Below are 24,202 nucleotides of genomic sequence, written 5' to 3'. Positions count from 1 at the left end.
TGGTAAGTGATCTAAATACCCCAGACACAAGGACCTCCTGACTTAACTAAGACACCCTCTTTAAATCAGTACCATCTCTTACAGTGTCTTAGGACTACACTCTTAGGAGATAGAATATTCCCATGATATTCTGCCAAAAACAGGCATATCACCAGGCCAGAACAGAACTGCTTTCCAAATCCCATGGTACTTTTCAAACTCCATTTATAGATCAGACTGATATCCAGTTAAGGAGCTATCATTTAGCTCAATTTCTAACATGTGTGGGCTTGAGACCAAGTTTGGCACTTCTTTTGCTCATCACAATTTTACAGCTGGATAAAGTCACAGATACACTGCAATACATTACCCCCAAAAAATCACAAAGCATTTTGATATTGGTCACAGAATAATATACTTCTATAGTCACCTTTAGAGCGAATATTAAGCAATCTAGTTAATAACTACTATAAGAATAAAGGATATTTCTAAAACCTAGATTTATGAACAGCATACAATTTGTTATCCATAACACTGAAGATGAAGGGAAAGTTGTAAGATGAACTGTAATATTCTTTCCCATCGTTAAATTCCACCAAGTGTTCACTTGTCTAGCCTAGTGACCTAAACTTAATATGCTTTGCCCATTTGTTCAACATACAATTTATTAATACTTAGTACCTATACTCATTCAGTAGGGACTTTCTTGACACTCTTCTCAATTCAACTTCTAAAAATCTCCAAGTCAGAAAGAATCTTAAAGAACAGCTTGTACATTTCACTTATCCCTATTTTGAATGACACCATCCACTTGAAGTCACTCATTTTCCACTGGAAGGGGTTGTCAATACTCTTCCAGAACAGTTTTTTTTCCTTTGTATCTCTTTATACAGTCCATGCTATGCCTTCAATAAAGGGAAAAGAAAAAAAAACAAACACCAACCAACTCATTCTCCTTAACATAAAAGGTAGAGGCAAAGCAGAAAAAGAATTAGAGTAATTCTGCTTTCTCTTAGTTATCTGTCAAAATTACATCCTTACCACCCTAACAGTAACAGCAGTGGTACTTACTAACCAGCCAGGCACTGTGCTTCGAGACCATATATATTACCTCATTCAATCTCTCCCACAAACACTCTAAAATAAATACTCATATTAATCCCATTTTACAGATAAGAAAAATCTATAAAATTTTCAGGGGGTAGATTTTCAGAGGGTAGGTAGAAGTAACTTGTTCAAGGATGCAAGGTCAAAACCAAGGTCATCAAACCCGAGTTCAGGTCTTAACCAGCCACCATTCTCAAAACTTTCATTAAGCTAGTCAGTCATAGTTTAGCTGCTTTTGTCTGCTGTTGTCATCCTTAATATTTTATACAAGCCTCAACATATTCTGCCCTTTAACCATCTTGATTTTGCTCTCAGGAAACAATCTTTACTCATGGTTATTTGGGACACCTTTCAATCATGCCCTCTTTCCACTTCTCTAAACTTAAAACTAATTTTATATACTTTGTAACCTCAGATTATTTGGCCCTGAAAAAAAGATCTTGATGTGGAAAAAAAAGAAAACAAGCTGCCTTTACAATACATCAAGTGATTTCTACTTCCCATTCCCCATCTCCACTTTTCAGTTCTCTTGTAACTTACTTACATCTCAAAATAAAAACAGAGGGGGGTGATAGATGAGGGTAAAGGGGATCGAATACATGGTGGTGATGGAAGGAGAACTGACTCTGGGTGGTGAATACAGAACGTGATACATAGATGATGTATTGCAGAATTGTATACCTGAAATCTATGTAACTTTACTAACAATTGTCACTCCAACAAATTTTAATTAAAAATAATAATAATAAAAATGGAAATTAACGTAAGTCAGCCACATTTGGGGCAAAGTTAGACAAATTCTAGACATAAAACTTTGAGGGAAGGTATACTTAACAACCACCACCTCCAAATGGGGCAAAACTCAGCCATTATGTGAGAACAGTTATGTCTCTTCTACGCTCAACACGCAGAGAGATAACACAAGTACAACTTGCTCCAAAGTACCTGGGCCTTCGGAGGGGTGATAAGTGACATGGGCTGTCAGTTATGGCTGCAAAGAAAGGCTAACCCAAAGTCATCACACCATATAAGTCAATTCAGGGTCTTTTCTCCAGTCCACAAATGACCTGTGAAATATTTTTCACACCACACTCTGTCTGAACTGGCAATGTGCAAGTTGCCAGGACTTGGTTTTATATAGACTTCACTGCTATTAGAGGGTTTCTAGTGGGTGTGACTTTCAGAATATTAGCATGTAATTTGATCTTTCATGATAGAAGAATACAAATAGCTTCTTGGACAAGTACTATAGAACTGAAACCCCAGCCCCTGGATCACTTCATCCTGTAGTTAGAGGAAATAATTACAGATTATTTCAGGAAAGAAAGGGTTTTGACTGAAAGAGTTACACTACAAACATTACAGCTGTGACAGATGGACCCACGATATGGTTTGGAAAGAAGGGGAAAAGAAGAAATTAATCTGTAAAAAGGGCTGGTGAGGGAGATCAGGCTTAATTGAATGAAAATAAGTGAAAGGTTTAAGTTAGGCTACCATGTAAGAACTACGGAATCCCTAGTAAATTTACTTTGTCTACAGAATGAAATTGACTTTGCTACACCCCTACTAGATACATAGACAATAACTATGCTAAGCTTCTGAGACTCTAATGTTTTGATCACCCATTCCATGCCTTACTGGTATCTCAAGACAAGGTTTTATTTCGACATGCTTGACTACATGGAAACTGTCCCTCATTTTCCACTTCATTCCCTCTGTATCAAATAGCCATGGCTATCCTGCTTTGTTTCAACAGATAGGATCCCATCATCTCCCAGCTGTTTTGTTATATCCGCCTCAGCAGCTCAGGGCTAACTCCTTACCCTCCAGGATACAAACTGCGACTGGAACAATTTTTTTTTTTTAACCTACTGGTAGGAAGGAGCCTGTTACTCCCCACCACACCCCCCACAAAACTCTTATATATGTAACTGTGGAGTCCATTTCAAATCCCACTTCCTCCTAAGTACTTAGTTGGAAGCGGTCTCAGCCCTCTGTCTCATTTCTAACTATGCCTGAAGTTTCTCCTTTCACCAAACAGTACAGACCTTTCTTTCTATCTCTCCCACTGCCAGACAAATGGTGCGTCAGGCACCTACCACCTGACATAACTGTCCCAATTCTAAGGCTCATATGGTTAACCTATCATAATTTGAAGGGGGAGTGAATAAAATGAAAGGGATGTCAGCACAAGGAAGGTCCCTTCACCCTCTCAAATAGGAGACACTAGCGCATATTTCTGTGGAGGTGAGAAAAAGCACCCTTCACCCACCAGCCTAACCAGAGCTTTCCTTTTCATCGACACTCCATCCCCACATTCAAGCCCATTCCTGCCTCAGACCTTTCCACCCTCTCCCGTGCATATTACCCTACCATACCATAGCTTCTTCATAGCACTTAATACTGTGTAAAATTTGTCATTTACTTATTAATTTGTTGATTTTTATGTTTCCCTCTCCCCCAACCCCTTCTTCCACTATGCACCAAAATATAAGCTGCATAAAAGAACTCTGCCTGGCTCATGGCTACATCCCTATGCCTGGCACATACTAGGCACTCAATGTAAATGAAAACATATTAATTTCAACTTCTTAGTCTATACTACACTTTGGTTTGGGTAGGGAGAGGAGGTGAGGTTTAAGTAATTGTACACAGCCTGGCAAGAAAATGACTGGGGGCGGGGCGGGGGGGGGAGCTCTTCATGTCCTCAATTTAATATAGTAGCAACCAGGTATTTGAGATAAATTAAAAGATACCATTTGTAACTTGGATTTCAGTTTTCAAGAGTGTCATCCAAGAGAAGCAGCCAAACGAAAAGACGTCTGGCAGACTCCGGGTATACCAGACAACTCCCTGGTGGACAATATCCCATTTGGAAAGGACTGCTTGGATCTCTAGTTGCAGACACCAGCTGATCTGCCCAGAACCATCCCCAGTGACCTCTGAGACAGCTTCTGTAGTTTGAAAATACAGCTCCTTCAAGTCAGAAATTGACATATTATCTCACTCCACCCCCAGTCTTCTAACAGTTATTGACGCTATTAGGAAAGCCATGCTTCCATGCCTATTAATAACCTTCAGAAAGAACCCTGAGGAAGTGTCAAGAGAAAAATAGATCTGGCTGATGGAAGCCAAAGACTCAATCAGAGGTTACAATTAGCAATTTAATACATTTGAATAAAAAGAAAGTTGTAACATCTTCTGTATCACATGTTATTTGTTCAGAAGGCTTAAAACAAAATACTTAGTCAATGAATTCATAGAATGTGGAATCGAAAACACTAGACTTTACAGAAAGGAACTCTAGCTTTAAAGACCCTTTATCCATTTAATTAGGCCAGCACTAGCTACTCACTTTATCTGCATCAATGATTCCAGGGCATTTTGCCTACCAAGCTATCATTAAGCCTTTACAGCTATTTACACCTTTATAAAGTTTCTCCAAGTGACACCTTGAATAGCCAACAAATCAATCTACTTTAATATAATGGAATAACTAATTAACATTAATCTTTAAAAAGACTTTTCATAGTGGTCTTTCTCCTCTCTCCTCCGCTCAGTAGAATGTGATTAATGGAATTCTCTCACAACTTAGCTTGAAATATGCTTTTGCTAGTCGAGCAGCTAAAGCAGAATCAGATAATTGTGGTATGACTCAACAAATGCACAGCTGTTCATTTAAATATATCCATCAAAAGTATAAATACGATCATGAGAAAGAAAATGAGCCATGTACAACATCAACACACAAGTTGAATAGGTTGGCATCGAAGTAACCACAACAAAAAAACAGAGAGGAGATGGGGACATGAGGCGGGGAGCGGTTCTGCAAACCTGGTAGAAAGAGACCAGACATAGATGTAACGTAAACACCACCCGCCCCACCTAAAACACTCACTGACCTAAATAATAATGGCAAGTTAAAAGTAAAAATAAATATGCTCTACTAAGTGGGGAGAAAGAAATGAAATTTAGGAAATAAATGATGCTCCCAAAAGGTAGAACTCCTGGAAGGTAAAAACGATGAATCGGATCTGTTACTAAAAACAAAACTAAACAAAGACCCTGAGGCAGAGGACAAAAGAAGGAGCAGGATTCTCACCTCAATCCTCTTCCTACCACCTTTGAAGACTGTGATTATGAAATCATGAAAATATGGTAATTCTTCCAATAGTCAGTCCTAAAGCAAATAACTGAAACACAGCACCCCAAGCCAGGCAACCCCTTGTGGAAGTTCCACTCACGAGTCCCATTTTAACATGAAAAAAGGGAAACTGAGAAAGAGAAAACAGAGAATGTGAAGAGGAACCGGGAGAGCACTAATTAAGAAAAGTGCCTATGTCAGCACTCCAGACCCCATCCATATCTTCTTCCTCAGGCCTGGGCCACAGGCTCAGTCAGAACGCTAGAAGCAGAGGCACTGAAAAGCCTCTCTTTTAATATGAAATTCAAAACAATAATAAAAAGTATATCTAATCCATGATGATGATTTCCAAGCATTCTGTAAACCATCAAATTCTCTCGGGAGTGGGGGAGGGCTGCTAAGCCTGACTACTCAGGCATCTTGCATGGGGACCATTCACATTCTCCACACTGACAGGCAAACCTGTCTTGTATCATTATAAGCCACAACTATTTCAACAATTACCACCTCCCTCCGTACCAAGTCTTCCCACATCTCTCACTTCATCCTTTCACAGAAAACTTTCTAGAAACACCAATGTACACAGCTGCTTCCCTCTTCTGTATCTTCTCCTTCACTGAAATACCTCTTGCTAAGGTTCTCACTCTTTGTAGACCTTGCCTTATGCTTCCGATTCACAAAAGAGCTTCCTCAAAACTGGGATTCCCAAGCTTCACCCCTAGAGACTTTGATTTCATTGACCTCACATGAGGCCGAGGAATCTCCCCGCCCTGCAGTAACTGGAGTGATGCTGAGAATGCCAAGGCTGGTCTAGTCCTCCATTCTGTGGACTGATGGGGCTGAGGACCCCCTTCTGCCTCTGGGCTCTTCCTTGGCTGGGATTCAGAGGCTCCACTCTCTCCAGTGTCTCTATCTTTATGATTTGGAACTTCTCATCAACCTTGGAGGGCAGTTTCCTTGTATATCACTAACCCCTTAAATCTTGGCTCCCCTCAAGACCCCACATCTCAGCCTTCTTGTCTTTTCGCTCAAAATGTTACCAAGTTTCTTAACTTCAGAGCCACCAAGCTGAGAATGAACCACCGTGTTAAGAATGAAATCTTTACAATTTTCCCTCCTCCCTCTCTATTCCTTCCTTAGTACCTTCTTCCCCTACCATAAAATCCTTGTCATTTCACTACTTAAAAAATTATTTTTTAAATGTATTATGGATATTTCAAATTACAAAGAAACAAAGGGGAAAAAGTATAATAAACTCTATTTTTGACCTCCCAGTTTCAAAAATAAACCTCCTACCACCCAGTTTCAAAAAAGAGCAATCTTATTTCCTCTATTCTGTCCATTTTCTCCTGGGATATTTTAACAAGAATCCCAGATGTCACATCATTTCACTCCCAAATTCTCCAACAGATAAGGATTTTTTGTAAACATAACTATAAAACCAACATCTCACCTAACAAAATTAAAAGTATTCCTCCTCCAAATATCATCTAAAAGCTAATCAATGTTTAAATCTTCAACAACTATAAACAAACCCCCCACCCCCCCAAAAAAAAACTGCAGGGAGAATGGGATAGAATAGCAAAAAGAAATTGTTTGTATTGCTTTTCTGTGATCACAACTAGCAGTGTAGTGTTAAGATTGTGGCAGTATTGAGAATACTGTGTGTATAATGTGGAAGAAAGCAAACGAGTAACTACAGCATACTCAAATCCTATGATCCCCTGTTGTTTCAGAGAACCAGAATTCTCCGTGTGGAATTAAGGAGATACAGATGCAGTACAGAAAAGGTTAAGTAAGAACCTAATAAACTGAATTTGAATTGGAAGTATCAGTATGACGCCACGAAGTATTTTACGTATATATTTATCCTTTGTCCTTAAAAAGATCTACAAACAATGATCTACCCAGCAGCAGTGAGCATTTCTGGTGCCCAGAATGTGGTGTTAAAATACCGTTTCCTACTAAAAAAAAAAAAAAAAAAAAAAAAAAAAAGTTGACTTGAACCACGAGGCTGCAATCACTAAATCCAGCCAGTGAAAAATTAAAGGTCAAGTGACTGGGTTCTTCAACAGATAAACTGTAAGGAAAGGGAAAAGCTGGACGGGGAACCTGAGGTTTAAGAGACTTAAAAGACATAAAAATATGTGCAAGACTAAACTCCAGTGGCTAGACACGTGCAAACAGATGATAAAAACATAAAGGCAACAAAGCAATTACTATAGAAATCAGGAAAGTGGTTACTTCCAGGGGGAGAGGGGCTATGCGTGGCACGAGATGTGCCAACTCAAAGGGTCTAGGGAGGTCGCTAATATTCTGTCTCTTGACCTGCGTGGTGGTCACAAAAAAATATTCACATTATAGTAATTAACTAAGCTATGTATACTTAGTGTGAATATCTGTACCTGTGTTTTATTTTACAATAAAAATGTAAAAGAGAAGAAAGCAGACTGTGTTGTTAAAAAAAGGTGCAGACTAACACACACACACACACACACACACACACACACAAAGTAACAGCACTGCGTATCATGTACATATGCAAAAATTTGCCAAGTTTGTGTTACAAACAAGCTTATGAAGTAAATTTCTGAAATATCAACTACTTTTTCACTTTTAAACAGGAAAGTTGTTCTTTCGAGTTCCAAGTTTATTAATTTTTAAGAGAGAAATAGGCATCAGTTACTTAGCCATAATCAGAAATCAAGCATTAAAATAAACAGCATCTTTTGATACCATGGTCCTCCCTCTCTCCTATTTCAATTATGCAAGTTTCACGGGTTAAGGATATAGAAAGATTGTCACTGTACCATTATCATCAAATAAGAAAAATTAACATAAAGATGTGAATAAACCCTTCCTCACAAAATTTATCTATACATTGAACCCAATCCCAAAAATATTAACAGGTTTTCTTCTTAAGGAGAAGGGAGTGGTGACTGGATATGATTACTTTAAACTTCATATATATTTTTTAATTACATACACAAAATATGAAAATTCTGTGAAATAGAACTTTAAAACTCTGTAAAAAGGAACTTAAATATAAAAATTCTGTAAAATGGGGCCGGCCCGGTGGCTCAGGCGGTTGGAGCTCCGTGCTCCTAACTCTGAAGGCTGCCGGTTCGATTCCCACATGGGCCAGTGGGCTCTCAACCAGAAGGTTGCGAGTTCAACTTCTCGAGTCCCGCAAGGGATGGTGGGCTCCACCCCCTGCAACTAAGATTGAACGCGGCACCTTCAGCTGAGCTGCCTCCTGGATGGCTCAGTAGGTTGGAGCGCGGGCTCTCAACCACAAGGTTGCCTGTTCGATTCCTCGACTCCCACAAGACATGGTGGGCTGTGCCCCCTGCAACTAGCAATGGCAACTGGACCTTGAGCTGGGCTGCACCCTCCACAACTAAGACTGAAAGGACAACAACTTGAAGCTGAACGGCACCCTCCACAACTAAGATTGAAAGGACAACAACTTGACTTGGAAAAAAAGTCCTGGAAGTACACACTGTTCCACAATAAAGTCCTGTTCCCCTTCCCCAATTTAAAAAAAAAAAAAGTTATGGAATGTAGGTGTAAAAAAAAAAAAAAATTCTATAAAATGGATCCACTCCTACCAAAAAGATAAAATATAGTAAGCCCTAAGAGTTAAAAAACAGTGTGATCCTTGTATATGCATAGGCATAAAGATCAATGAAAGTAAACAATATCCCAGAAATAGATCAAAATGTATATGTGAATTTATAATACAAAAGAAATCAAAGAGAAAAGTTGGAACTATTCAATGAAACTGGCATGATTAGCCAATGATAGAGACTGCTAATTTTCTACTAAAACTCCCTCTTTGCTTTTTTCTGGTTCCATACTGACCAGCAGAAACTGCACCCTCTACCCTCCCTGACAGCTAGATATGCCCATGTAACTAAGTTCTCACCAATGGAAGTAGAAGTGACGTGTGCAACTTCTGATCACCTGCCCTGGACTTTCCCCTCTGTCCTTCGCACCGAGGGAACTCAGATATGGTAACAAGCCAGCTATGACCATGCAGATAACTACAGTGACAATTACGGGAGCAACGAGACAGAAAGATCCTGAGTCTCAATGACTGGTGGATATGAGCTGCTCTGCTGACCCTATCTGCTCACTCTGAGACTGTTAAGTGAGGAAAAACTCAACTTCGATGTCGTTTGAGCCATAGCATATTTTGGTCCCTTGGTTACAGCAACACAACCTTACCCTAATTAATAGAGCACCTAAAGAAAAATGAAGCTGGATTCATAACTAACATTCCAGGTGGATCAAATTTTTAAATCTAAAAAAAGAACCACATGACACCAGAAGGAACCATGAAATAGGCTTTTAACTCTAGGAATGGAAAATGTCTTTCACCTGTGATGTAAAATACTGAAGCCACAAAAACTTTTACTATATATTCATTTCTATAAACCTTTTTGAACATCTTTTATTGACATCTTTTATTTATATAAATAGGATTTATATAAATTCTATTTCTTTCACTAAAACGTAAGCTCCATGGAACAAGAACTGGGATCTGTTGGGGCGGCCAGACGGCTCAGGTGATTAGAGCGTGAGCTCTGAACAACAAGGTTGTTGGTTCGATTCCCACATGGGCCAATGAGCTGCGCCCTCCACAACTAGATCGAAAACAACGAGGTGCCGCTGAGCTTCCGGAGGGGCGGCCAGATGGCTCAGTTGGTTAGAGCGCAAGCTCTCAACAAGGTTGTTGGTTCAATTCCCGCATGGGATAGTGGGCTGCACTCCCTGCAACTAAAGATTGAAAATGGCGACTGGACTTGGAGCTGAGCTGGGCCCTCCACAACTAGATTGAAGGACAGCGACTTGGAGCTGATGGGCCCTGGAGAAACACACTGTTCCCCAATAGTCCCCAATAAAATAAATTAAAAAGAACTGGGATCTGTTTTCTTTACTACTGTATAGCCTGGTGCCTAGAACAAGTGCTTAGTATCTGGGCATTCAATAAGTATTTGTTGAATGAATAAATTAATAAGTTTAAGGATACAAATTTTGAATAATCTGCACAGGAAAATAATTATTTTTATATAAATAACAGATATAAATATCACAAAGAGAATAAAGGGTGGGGAACTGATTTTGTTAATGCATAGGAGCACCTATGAACTGACAATGAAAAGATCAAGACCCAGTAGGAAAACAGACAAGGGACTCAAACATAGAGGGAACAGAATGACCTTTAAACTTATGAAAAGGTGCTCTGTGTCAATCAAAATAAGAAAAATGCAAATTAAAGCTATATTCAACTGTCATTTTTAACCTATCAATTTGGCAAAGGAAAAAAAAAAACCTATCAGTTTGGCAACCATATTGTGATTGCCAAGGGTGTGAGAAAGCAGCGTTCTCATCCATTGCTGGTGAAACCTAAAACTTTGCAAGCTGTATGACCAGAGTCATACATACAAATTTGGCAATAAATTTCTACCAAAATTAAAATATGCAGACCCTTTGACCCAGCCATTCCACTAGTAGAAATGGATGCTATGGATATGCTCACGGACATGTTTCAAATGATGTATGTACAAGGTTATTCCCTACAGACTAGTTAATGATAATAAAACTGGAAATGATCTGTATGGCCATCAGGAAAATACTGGTTACATAAATCACAGCATATCTCTACAGTGGAATATTAGGCATCCGTCTTTAAAAAATGTATTAATACTGAAGTATTAATATTGAAAATAATATAAAAAGTATTAATATTGAAGAACTTCCAAGAAGTACTATTTCAATGAAATAAGGTACAAAACAGTGTATGTCACTACCATCTGTGTAAAAAAAAAATTCATTAATCTATAGGTTACATGCTGGTGTATTATTTATGCTTTAAAACCTCTGAATGAATTCACAAGAAATTGGTAACAGTGACTGCCTCTAGGAAGGGTAACTGGACACTTGGGTGACAAGGGGAGAAGGAAGATTTATTTTTCACCCTTTTGTACCTTTCTAATCTTATAAACATCGGTTATATTACCTTCCTAAAAAATGATATTTTATACGGTAACATCAATATATTCATTCCCTACCCCCAATACCTGAGAACTTCTCTGGCGATTCTCACTGTCACCCACCCTATAAACTACGGAGCTAAACAATTTTAACCGTTTCAGAATCACAGGGTTAGCAATTAACTAACACTGTCATCTCCTCCTCTTTCCTCAAATAAATATATATGCAAAATGAAGTCAGTCTCTTAATTCCATCCCTATTACTCACTACTTTCTCTTAAAACTAATTCAACCTCATGCCACCTTACATGGGCATAAAAGTATCTCAAAATGCTCCAAGGATGGTAGCCAGAACTAACAACTAAGCTAATATATTAACACAGCCTAATGCCAAAGAAGTTCCTTCCAGGCATCCAGAAGATGAAAATTTGACATAACTGACACCTCGGCAACAGCCCAAAGCTGCACATCATCTGCCCTGGAAAATAAAAACTCACACCCTTAATGACTAAAAGCCCAATGTCAACAGTCATGACTTTTGTTTTTTTCCCTAATGTAAAAGGTCTCCTCCCACATCCCTCTTTAAATTATAGGCTAACCTCTCACTCAAGGACTGGCTATTATTATGTTACAGCCATATAAGGAACACTAAGCAGTCATTACTTAGCTGAGATTCAGCTTAAAAGGAAAAATACTCTGCTTAAAAGAAAAAATATTCACAACATATGAAGTGGAAGGAAAAAGCAAGTTGTAAAACAAAATGTATAGTCATGTTCCATCAATTTTTAAACATAATTAATATGCATACTTTGTACACTAAAAAAGCTTTATGTGAAAAAGTACATGTTCCAAATTATTAGCTACAGGTGAGAGAAGGAATAAAGAAAATCTAATCATATATATATGTTTTACACTGTTTTGTACTACTTGGTATTAAGTAATCAAAAATAAACTTTTATATAAAGAAAAAAATTTTAATAATAAATTGGACTTCCTTTAAAAAAAGAAAGCACCTGACAGCTACTAAAGACCTTCCCCCAAAGCGACAAACCTAAGGAGGCTGCATGGACCCGAGCAGGCTTTAAACCTGAATTCCTCGCTTCTGTCTCTCTATACAAGTTTCACATCATATCTGAGCAATCCCAACATTTAACTCAGAGAGCCACACACACCAACATTTAGCACTTAAGGCATCCCCTCATAAAGATTTTAGACTCTAGTTTCAAGTAGGTGTTTGTATTACCTCCATAGCTTAACACAAACTTAATAGCGTTCCATCCTGATGGCAAGCTTTCTTTACAGAGATTTCAAAGTACTCCACAGGAAGCATATGATGAAAACATAGTTCCGGAAAAGGTAAAAATATGGAGACAGTGAAAAGATCAGTGGTTGCCAGGGGTTGGGGGTAGGGGTGGGGGTGTGAAGCAGGCAGAGCACAGAGGATATTTAAGACGGTAAAACTATTCTGTATGATACTATAATGGTGGATGCATTATACATTTGTCCAAACCCATAGAACATATAACACCAAGAATAAACCCTATGGTAAACTATGGGCTTTGGGATGATGTGTCAACGTAGGGTCATCTCTAGTAACAAACGCACCACTCTGGTGGGGGACATTAACAGTGGGGGACACCACTCTGGTGGGGGAGGTCGTGTGTGTATGAGAACAAGGAATGTGGTAACTCTGTACTTCCTGCTTAGTTTTGCTGTGAACATAAAACTGCTCTAAAACATAAAGTCTATTTAAAATAGGGGGGGAAAGTAGTGGCCCTGTAAGGAGACACATATGGCAGCAGCGTTTTACATGTAGGGAAATGTTGGTAGTATGTGAACAATTTGGCCAAAGTGAAAGAAAAACTGTGCAGCTCCACTGAGAAAAGCCTACCTTCAAGGCAATGCAAGAACTAAGGACAATTAGGCTGAGTCCTAACTTTCTTACACTGGATTCATATAAACCAACACAATGATCATTGTGGCTAAGAATTTACCGGGTAGATCTGATCTCCGCCAAAGAGCATTAAAAGAGGTGGTTTGTGGAAACAGCTCTACCGCTGGCTCCAGCAATGCTGCTCTGAGAGCTCCCGGGGAAAAGCTGACTCGGCTACCTTAGAGCTGGCTCCGGGTCATACTATCTTCCAGCAGTCCTTCAAGTTGTGTGCTCCTGTTCAGAGCTCCGCTCACTCGTTCCCCAGAGATGAGGGGAGTGGGAGAGGCGTTCCTGGAGTCTCCTGGAATAATGAGAAGTTCCCCAGTAGCTCCCGTGCTGGCAACGCGGTGCTCACAAGTAGCTCAGGGCTGCAGAGGAAAAGAAGAAAGAACACCAGCTAAGCAAAGGAAAATTCTGTAGTTGCGAATGTACTGGCTAAAGCAAGTGCATACTTGACAAGCCTTTCAATTGGGACCACAAAGCTAAGGCCGATTTACCATTGAAGCAAGTATGGAAAGGGTTGAAAAACATTGACATGCTGTATGTTGGCATCAGATATCCTCAATGGTCTTTAAATATTTTTTTTCCAAATGACACAAAACCCAGTAAGATCTGCAGCTGGTAAATTTCAAAATCAAGTTGCTTTCTCTACAGCCCATATACCATTTACTCTAGCCCATTACAAAACAAACAAAAAACCCAATGGCTTTGCATATTAATTGTTATGTGTACTTTGTTAAAAAATAAAAAGTTCAAGCACTAGACAGTATGGAACAAAAGTCTCTTCCAGAAGCCCAGCCACTCCTAAAAACACCCCATATAACAGAGTCACCAGTTTCTCATGTTTCCACCTAGAAATAATCTGGTTTTGGTCCATTTTCAACCACCATTCTCAGTTGTAGATAGATCTAGTTCAAAGGCTCATAAACAATGGTGGAAAAAGAGCACACAACGGAAGGGAAGGGAGCTCTAGATAACTAACAAAAAACAAAAAGCCACCCAAACTCCTTTTTCCTTTAGGAAGACTTTAAAAACATCAACGTTTGCCAAAGGAAGAGGAAATTGTTATTAGAACCAAACTTTCCCATTCAAATAGTTAAGTGACACAAAACATTGAAGAACTCACTCCTTTCGGAAAATAGCACTTTTTTTTTTTTAACCTCAACGAACATTTTGCCAAGAAAACTTTCATGTAAATAAATCTAAGCAGAAAACAAACCCAAAATACAGCATTCCTAAAATAATTATTTGGAAGGGAAATCACATCAACCTTGAAATTCAAGGGAAATGCTTTACAAATAATGTCAAACCTTTCCTTGCTTTGGTTTAAATGGAGGCTCACATCAATTTGATTGCAAAATTGTAAGATACATAAAAGGCACACAAGAAATAAGACACACAAAAATATCCCCCCTGTAGGAAGGTCAAGCAGAAATGCAACATTTTTCAGCAATCATTTAGAGAAGTTGAAAGAGTAAAAATCAGTTTTCAGAGTGGACATCCTTACAAACAGACTCGTCAGCTAAGCAGCACTCACAAACCTTGAGTTTCAGAACAAACTGTTGAAATCCTGGTATTTTCCAAGATCCTGGGGCCAGGAAAATTTGGCAGATTCACACTGAAGTTGCTTTCCCCTCTGCCAAAGACTATCTGCATTTTAGGAGGCAGCCAGTGCTACGCTGCCCTGTCAAGGGCCAATTATGTCTTTAATTTATAAGAATGCACTGTTTTGGGGGGAGGTTTAGATAAGCCAGAAAATAAGGAAACACTGGTGCATAATATTCCGATTCTCCTCTTAAAAATCAGAGACAGTGCCTTTTTTTTTTTTTTCAATTACAAAGGTGCTTCTACTTCCCTAGCCCTATCACCATCACTGCTAAAATTCCTTCTGATGCTTCAAAACTGTGTCCAGGTTATTTTGCCTCTGTTCAGCTTTCTCTAATGATTCTTATATTTTCCAGACCTTTCCATTCTAAGTCCTCTGGTATTTATACTCTATATGACCCTTAATCAACCTGGCCCTTAATCCTCTGCCTTGAACTGGGTTTATTTCAAAACCAAGTGACAAACTAGGCAAGGATCACATATTATTTATTCTTCTGCTATATCCTTTCTTTATAGAACCTCGTACCTAGAATAGAGTTGGTGCTCAAGAGTTATTTGATAAAAATCGAGTCTCCAAATTAAACATAATTTAGTATCTGTTTTAAAATTCATCAGGCTCTCAAGTAACCCATGGACTGAAGTCAAAACCATGGTGTAGTACAAGGAAGAACTCAAGTTGGTAGTAAAATGTGAGCTAAAATTGAGAGCAAATTCTGCACATTTAACTCTTCAAATGTTCCAGTCAGAACACATCTCCCAACAAATACCTTCACACCAATAAGCAAGGTTGACAGTTGTGTTCAAACCGCCACATATAATTAAAAAAATAAAAACAACAAAAAAGGAGACATATGTACCAACTAAAATCAGTGCTCTAAAATAAGTATCTACATAGCAAACTCCAGCAACTTGTCACGAAACTTTCACTGTGCTGAGTTTTTTCCAAAACGTTAGCCAACACATTTGTTTGGCAATGGAGGTTTAATTATTGGCAGCTAATCATGCCTCATGCCGGGTGAAAATCTAACCCATAAAGGTCAGAGGCACATTCCTGTGAAGTGGTGGAGGGTGAGTGTGAGGAAGGGGAGAAAGAGAAATCCAAAAAAAAATGTTCTAACTCCAATTGGGAGCTTAACATGGTAGTATATTTTTTCTTTAATCCAATTTAAAAGAACATGCAGAGTTTCTTAAAAGTCACTGTATCTGACGGGACCTGACTGATAGGCAAGCATAAAAGTTACTTAAAATCAAACAAGTTCTTGGCAGTGAACACAGCAGCTAAGCAACAGGGGGAAAATATTCAGGGCAAGTTCTTTCAACTTTTTAGTTATAACTGCAACCTTGGCTTCTAGAAAATGAGGCTTCCAAATACTCTAAACCCCTGCCCTTTCAAGACGTCATCCCTTGTATGGTGATGGATGTGAGACTTAGTGTGGTGATCATTTTACAATACAAACAAATATCAAATCATTATGTTGTATACCTGAAACTGATATAATGTTATCTGTCAATTATACCTCAATTAAAAAAAAAAGACACCATACCTTTCCTGTCTATCCACTGAGCCCCATAACCCAAATAAATCCTGGTGTATCTTGCTGTAGAATTACTGTTAACTGAAATTATTATACCACCACATGCTAGCAATTATACAGACTTAGGAAACTGCCAAACCCAGTTTCCCAACTTACTAAACGTGAGCTTACACAAATCATTTCACCTATGTGTTTTAGTTTCCTTTCCCATGAAACATGGTACATTCCTCCCACCTGTGCTAGTTACTAATAATGCCAGCTATCATTTAGTAGTCCTTGGTTCTAGAACGGTGCTAACCTCATACTTGTTTTATCTGATTTAACCCTAACAACACAAAAATTGAGAGGAAGGTATTATTATTCCCATTTGAAAGAAAAGTAAACAATGTTAGAGAGGATAAGTAAAATTGTCCAAGATCACACATTCTTAATAAGTGGCAAAACCAAGAATCAATTCAAGTTTTGTGGACTCCAAAATGTATGTTTTTAATGCAAGCTAACTTGCATCTTGACTGTAAGAATTGAACTGAATGCTTATACTAGATATCCTTAATTCCCTTTCCTGTTTTCTACCCCTCAGAATAACAGAAGTGCTAAAACAGCATGGCAGAAAAGCATAATGCACACCAATTCCAAACAATAACACAAATCATCTGCATGATACCACAAATGTCCTTTTGTTCTGGCTCTAAAATAATACCGCTACAACCAAGCATATAGATGTTGAGTGTCCTTGAAGAATGACCTACTCCAGATACTTGAACATGTGGACAAGATAGGTATGACCTATTGTAATTCCGGAGAAAGGCAATGGGGATATTAGCTGGTGTCCAAGATTCCCAATCTCCCAGTAGGAAAAAACAGGTCACATGCCCTAGACAACTGATAAACTCAGAGGGATACTACACAGCACAAAGAACAGGGAAAGCCATATAAAGCTGAGAAAAGATAACTGCCGATTGAACCGGGAAGTACAGAGGAGCACGGAAATACAACAGGTCCCTTTCTCTGGGGGTTTCCAAATTATAAATATAAATATAATAAACATTCCTTGGGATTTGGGAATGAGAAATGAGAATTTCCAGAAATTTCTCCAGAATTCCTCAAATTATAAGTTATTCTTAAAACATTTCCAAACATTCTTTACTCATTACTATGGATATCTTAAAAAATTGTTAAATAAATAAGAAATAAAGTTAATAGTATTTACAAAGAATTGTATCCTATAACAAATATTCAAATACTGGAAAATGAGAGTGAACACTATTGGGTAGTAGTCCAAGAGTGGGCCAAATCCAACCTGCAGTCTGTTTTGGTAAATAAAAGTTGTATTGGAATTGCAGCCCCACTTGTTCCTTTCATGTCTAGTCTATGGCAGTTTTCACACTGAAACAGCAGAGCTGATTGTTGTGACAGAGTCCATATGGCTTGCAAAGCCTAAAATATTTACTATCTCGCCCTTTAAAGAAAAAGTTTGGTGACCCCTGCAATAACCTGCATTTGGATCTACAAGCAAGGTTAACAGCACTACACAGAATCACATGTTGAAATTGCCATTTTTAAAGACTCGTTTTGCTTCAGAAACATATTTCTTGGAATACTACTCACAGGATTTGTATACACTATGCTATGCGTATAAACTTATATTTATTCTGTTTGCAAGGATGACTCACTAGTAGCAGCAGACAGGGCCACGGACACATATTTACCACATAGCAACAGCTACCAGTAATCATGACCAATTCTCTCCTCTGTGCTCCGACTCTGCCCTCGCTCTCAGAAGTGTCAATCTTATCCTTCAGCTCCACAGGTTAGCTTTCACCTTGTCGTCAGTGGATTCCTTCAGTCTACTAATGTCTCTATGTTGATTGTTTAATTATCTCGGGGGAATTATTAGGTTGAATCATACTTTTTTCCATAGATCTTATTTAACTGATTTTTTTTCAAGATTTGGAAATTACAAATTTCCCAAGAAATCCTGGGAAGGAATTCTGAAATGGAAACACTACTTTATCAGGTGTACATTCAGGTACTGACTAGGGATCAAACTCACTAGACTTTTAAAGAATGGAGGAAAAGAGTTGGGGAGAGGAGGCAAGCATGAGGAAAAACGAAGTCTTCAGGATGTTTTAAGGAAAAGATTAAGGTCCCTTTCAAAGCCTAGCAAGGAGACCAAGAGTACGATAAAATTTCCTAATTTTCCTAATGCTTTGGCCCCAGGAACGGATTTAAGGCCCAAATATCAGAGCACCTTTCTCCTCCAGAATTTAAATTATAATTTGGCTCAAACGAGAGGCATTCACTGTGGATTATAACAAGAGTGAGTGTAATTAAACACCACTCTATATTTTTGAAGATAACCTGCTTATAATATGTAATCTCAAACACCCTCACTGAGGTGGTTTGGTGGCCCACCAAAATCCACTTATCTGTTGAATGAGCCAAAGACTCATTCATTTGTGCTAGAATATACAGCACCATGAGCAAGGATAAAACTCAAAGGAAAAAGGCGGTGAGGCACAGTAGCACCAAGGGGGTTCCAGGCTCGAAACAGAGTTCTGATTTAAATCACTAGACATGAAATCGTGAACCAACTGTCCGAGCTGCAGTCTCTCACAGGCAAAATAGGCACATCATGACTTCCTTGCAGAGTTGCCACATGTGATGTACATGGCATATGGTGGGTGTAATAAACGGGAGCTATTATTATAAACTCAAGAGTTAAGGAGCAATAATGAAGACTGAGAATTACAAGGGTTGAATTATTAGGTTGAATCATATAAAAGTGCCAAAATTTGATCAATTTGACTCATACAAATAACAGTTTTTAAATAAATATTATAAAGGGCTCAGCAAGGAAGCCTGAAAGGAGAGAACAGGAAAGACTAATACCCCATACTTGTTCCTCCACTGGTGGCAGCTTAAAAGAAATCCAGACATCAGATAGGAAGGTTACAGACTACAACGCCTTAGTCACTTCCCACTAGATAAGAGGTATGACTTCAGGAAGAGAAGATTAAACAAAAGACAGACAGACAGGAAGACAAAGAAATACCTATACCTCACTCCTAGGAAGTCCCATGTAGCTCACTTATTCTACATATTCCTTCTGCATTCCTGCCTTCTTTTCTTTCCTTATTTCTTTCCCTACACAAAACTCAACAGTGTCTCCTGTTAACCAGTTTGGGAAGGAAATAGCATTTCTGGTCAGCTGATATTACCAATTGCATAGCAAACCTTTTAGTAGACCTTGTAGAGCAGTTAGTAGGTTGATAAAAAAAAAGTTCAATGGCTCTGTCAGACTTTCCCTCTTATTTTTCTCATGTCCCTTCATACGATAGGTGCTAATTTTTCAAATCCTGTTAGTCTTCACCTAGTTAATGGGTCTGTGGCTCATCCATGGAATCATGTCAATTCCTCAAAGAGATTTGTGTTTAAAGACACCCCACCAGCCCAAACCCAAGTGGCTCTATTCCAGGTATATCTAAATCTCAAAAAGGTTCTGAGTGAAGAATCAGAGCATCTTGTGTAGAGAGGGGTGAAGAACAGGCAGAGGTAAGAAAGAAGGAACATGTCATTTCCGCCATCTTCTAAACCTGCTACTCGCAAAAGAACCAGACTTCACTGATAATTTAGATCGCCTTTCTCAGTCTGGTGGGTCCAATTTTTATGTATGTACGAGGTCTGCCAGTTAAGTTCACGAACTCATCCTAGAAAAAGTGCTACATACTTCATTGCTGAATATTACTATGGTTACCTTCGAAGTACTCCCCTTGGGAAGCTATGCACTGACGCCAGCGCCTAGTCCACCCTTCAAAGCAATTTTGACATTATTTTTCTGGAATGGCTATCAGAGCTGTCATCATACTACCCTTGATGTCCTGAATGTCATCAAAATGTCTTCCCTTCAATATTTCCTTTATCTTCAGGTAAAGAAAGAAGTCATTGGTGGCCAGATCAGGTGAGTAGGGAGGGTATTCCAATACAATTATTTGTTTACTGGCTAAAAACTCCCTCACAGACAGTGCCGTGTGAGCTGGTGCATTGTCGTGATGCAAGAGCCATGAATTGTTGGCAAAAAGTTCAGGTCGTCTAACTTTTTCTTGCAGCCTTTTCAGCACTTCCAAATAGTAAACTTGGTTAATTGTTTGTCCAGTTGGTACAAATTTATATGAGTAATCCCTCTGATATCAAAAAAAGGTTAGCAACATCATTGCAGCAAGTTTGTGAACTTAATTGTCCAACCTCGTAAACCCGACTCCTACAGCACTCCAGCACTCCCCATTACCATGAGACATCCATGTTTTATCTGTTGTCTCTCAGCAATGTGGTAATCCTTGATGATTACCCTCACACATAATGCTATGGAGGCTTTCATCAGCTAATGATCTCAAAGCACTTTTGTAAGAGTTCACAGGGATGCCACCCACCTGAGCCAGAACCAGATGTTCTGGTTTTCTAAAGGGGTGTCGGCATTTTGTTTCTCCTAAGCCTTACTCTGGGGTTCCTATATCCAGTAGACAGATATTAGTAAAGCTTCAACAGGGAGCTTGCTGAACTCTTTGGCTGAGTTAATTGATTTCAAGTTTTTTTTCCCCAAAATGTTTACAAAAAATAAAAAGTTGGTATTTTGACTATTTTATGCATTTCATAATAATTTGAGCTGCTCTGCATATAAATGGCATTGTTTTTATGTATAAAAATTCCCTATTGTTATTCATTCTTGAAAAATGCAAAAATACAGAAAAATGTACATCTGCCTTCCTAAACTTCCTTTCTGGAAATTTCCATCTGCAGTCAGCGGATGGAAATATTCATTCAGGTATATCCGACCATCACAGCAAAAGGGTAAAAGTAGGGACTCTGTGTATCCAACGTCTTACTGAAACTCCATGCCTGATCTAGCATAACAACAAACTTATTTAAATATTTGTGAAGCTTAAAATTACAGAAAAACCAAAAGCATTAACAACTTCACGCTCAGAAACTTGGTAAAGAAAACTTCTCTATCACTAAATGGCTATGTTTCTACCCTAGACTTAAATTCAAAGCAGTGCAGAAAGTACAAAATACTCTTACCTGAGTGGAAGAGGTTAACATAAGAAACATACAAAGAATTATAGAAAAAATACTATTTCATAAAAGCAGTCATTGCTTTAGAATGGCAATTTATTAACTAAACTACTCTAAATTGAAGTTAAGTTTTTCAAAACTGTACCTATAGAAATTTCCAGGAACACTGAAGGGGACAACTACAAAAGAGGGGGCCCCAAAATAAATGAACAGAGGACTAAACCTTTTAAAAAACATTCTACTCAATGCCCTCTTGCAAGTATTTTTGTCAGTTACCAACTTAAATAAAATTTTCACCAGATCACTCTCCCTAATTAAGGTTCAAGGAGAATAAACTGAATAAAAAGCAATCAACATTCTTTTTCTAATTGTTTGGTTTAATGTATTATCTGCCCAGAGGCATAAAGGCATTTCCAAAGGTAGGCAGGAAACTGCTTGCCCCCTGTGCAGAGAGAACAAGGTAACAAACAAAAAAAGAACGAGTAAAGTTAAAAATAATAATAAAAACGAACAACATTTTATATGGGTTTGTTTTCTTGGTGTTGTTATTGCATGTGTGTGTGCTACGTATAAATAATTATGTCAAACAAGCTATATATTTCATAAGAAGTAGTTGTTACTCCTGTAATGAGTTATCTGAAAAATTAACCTGCAAGATTCTTAAAGAGAAAAATAGTCTTACTTATCGTTTTAGTTTTAAAATAACATCCCTTTCATACTAACTTTTTGTACTAACTACATCGTCAACAAATATTTGCTGACTGATGAACAGTGAGGTTAATTTACAATAAGATTAAAGTCAAGAATCGAGGTAACTCTGGGCCTACCACTGAGTAAGCAGCCTAGAGCATGAGAGTTCTTCAAACTCTGCTCTGTCATCTCCCTGGGGTTCTGACAGTGAGTCATCAAGGTACCATGGAGAAAACACCGAGCTAGATACACTCTGTGACACTGGGAAATCGCTTCCCCTCTCTGGCATCCAGTTTTCCTAACTGTAAACTGAGATTGAGTATGGTGGCCCCAGTTACTAAGCTTCCCCCCAGCTCAAAGATTGTCTGTTGAGACATTTCTTTGACAATTGCTAGCAGGATTCCTCCAGAATGATGCTAACAGGAAAGGCTACCTCCTTAATTAAAGAGGGTTTTCCAATCTATTCCTCTATGGAGACAGCACCTAACCTACGCATTAAGACAAAAAGTAAAATTAAAATTTTTCATTTTATTTAGCAATTTAGTTATTAACGCACAGAAGGTTGCTTTTAATTTAATTTACATCCAATAATGTGTTTGCCAACTGAAGGATAACTGAGTTAGAAGATGCACAGAAAGTAAAACAACAGTGGCGGGGGGGCGGGGGGGTGGCTATCAAGAACAACCTCTCAAGGGGCATGAGAATACATCCAGTTCCCAAAACAAGGAATCTAGATCAACAACACTAAAGTCAGCACGTCTATCTCACCCATCTCACCAAAACTGCTAACCTCCCTTTATAGTCTGTCTCATGCAATGGACCATGGATGAACCTTGATGACCAAGCCAAAAACGGATTAATTCACCTTACAAACCCCACCATTGCCTTCGTCCCAGCCCTTGTTTCCCACCAGCAGCATTCCACCTGCCTCTTCTGTGCAGACAATGTCCACTGAGCTGCCTGTCCTTTTTAGCCGTCAATGGCTTTCCTTAGCATGTGCAGTTTCTGATTTCCATGACCCAAGACCTGTCCAGCCTCATCTAACCATTACTCCACAGGTACTCGGACCCCAGTCACACCTTACAGCTCCTTAAGGACAACATGATCTCGTTCACCTCCTGCCTTTGCACGGACCTCTCTGAAATACCGTTTGTTCCAGCTGGCAAATTCTGATGCTTCAGCATCAGCTCAAGAATCACCTTCTGATGGAAGTCTTCCCTGCAGCCACCAGGCCCACATCCTGTCTGAGATACATGCACCCTCACCTGTTGTTCCCTAACTTAACTATCACAGCACCTAAAAAGTGCATTTCATTTTTTTGTTGTTGTTGTTATTTCATTGCCTATGGAGTCTGTGCATTCCTCCGGGAAAAATAGTATTCATTCATCTCTGAAACATCAGGGATAGTCTTATAAACAATAGGTCCTTAATAAATGCTGATGGATGAATGGGTGAACCCTGATAATGGATTCAAAGTGTAACAGAAACCCTCCAAGGGAAATATAAACAATAACAATTGAGAAAAAAATATGCTAATGGTAAAAAAGGAGGCAGGCCTACCAGAACCCACTTTTAGTCTTGTCATGGATTTTAATTCAAAGCAAAAAAAAACCAAAAACCCCGCCCCATATCCTAAGTTATAGAGACTAAGAAAAAAGTAAAGTATTTCTTATTTGATACAAAAAGTCAATGTGGAAACTAAACATTAAATCATAATACCTTCCTAATGACTTACATACCCTATTTCCCGAAAATAAGACCTAAACGGAAAATAAGCCCTGGCATGATTTTTTCAGGATGACATCCCCTGAACGTAAGCCCTAATGCGTCTTTTGCAGCAAAAATTAATGTAAGACCAGGTCTTATTTTTGGGGAAACACACTATGAAAACAAGGAAATATTCCCTCCTCCAACACAATAGAACATAATCTTCTTCTAAATTATGTATATATAAGAAAGTAACTTGACAGCAACACTCTGATATCATACTAACACTGTAATATTACTGGAAATTAAGATGTTGTCAGTAAAATGTAACAAGGGAGATGCCTCATCTTATGAGAAAACCGTTAATTTTTTTTTCCCAGAAAATTATCCTCGATATTGTCACTTGGCACCAGACCCGGACACAATTCCC

The 24,202-nt window shown here is 38.6% G+C and overlaps 1 protein-coding gene across 2 annotated transcripts in view; it reads right to left on the bottom strand.

The window, feature by feature from the left end:
- The window catches only part of ACVR1 (activin A receptor type 1), a 127,032-nt gene that overhangs the window by 63,160 nt on the left and 39,670 nt on the right, over positions 1-24,202 (bottom strand). The window contains exon 2 of one of the 2 annotated variants that reach the window (XM_033112688.1): positions 13,341-13,530. The gene's annotated coding sequence lies outside the window, so the exon portion shown is untranslated. Of the gene's footprint in view, positions 1-13,223; positions 13,531-24,202 lie in introns of those variants that run through there. The other variant, XM_033112689.1, reaches the window with a different exon arrangement.

This window comes from Rhinolophus ferrumequinum, chromosome 8, assembly GCF_004115265.2.
Source record: "Rhinolophus ferrumequinum isolate MPI-CBG mRhiFer1 chromosome 8, mRhiFer1_v1.p, whole genome shotgun sequence".
In the NCBI taxonomy this organism is placed as follows: domain Eukaryota; kingdom Metazoa; phylum Chordata; class Mammalia; order Chiroptera; family Rhinolophidae; genus Rhinolophus; species Rhinolophus ferrumequinum.
Note: the sequence above shows the minus strand (reverse complement) of the source record. Positions and strands in the feature narration are given on the sequence as shown.